The sequence below is a fragment of the Etheostoma spectabile genome, chromosome 12, assembly GCF_008692095.1.
Source record: "Etheostoma spectabile isolate EspeVRDwgs_2016 chromosome 12, UIUC_Espe_1.0, whole genome shotgun sequence".
NCBI classification, from domain to species: Eukaryota; Metazoa; Chordata; class Actinopteri; order Perciformes; family Percidae; genus Etheostoma; species Etheostoma spectabile.
Genome location: NC_045744.1, coordinates 2,673,249 through 2,673,448, shown reverse-complemented (window position 1 = coordinate 2,673,448; position 200 = coordinate 2,673,249). Strand labels below are relative to the sequence as shown.

The following is a 200-nucleotide window of genomic DNA, read 5'->3' as shown; positions in this document are numbered from 1 at the left end:
GTAATCCACAATTCGTTCAAGTGGGACTTCAGTGGTAGACCTCCAGTAACAACAGCCGGCCATCGGTCCAATGCCTAGACCAGACAGACATAGAGAAAGAAACATTAAGTACCCCTTATTTCACCCTGCAACACGCTCAGACCTTACACTCAATCAAAAAGCCTGGACGTCTTGCAGTACTCACTTGCATGGACCATGCT

At 47.5% G+C, this 200-nt stretch overlaps 1 protein-coding gene across 2 annotated transcripts in view; it reads right to left on the bottom strand.

Moving 5' to 3' along the window:
• Window positions 1–200, bottom strand: part of LOC116698854 (eotaxin) — a 13,755-nt gene that overhangs the window by 8,805 nt on the left and 4,750 nt on the right. The gene's annotated exons all lie outside the window — the stretch shown is intronic.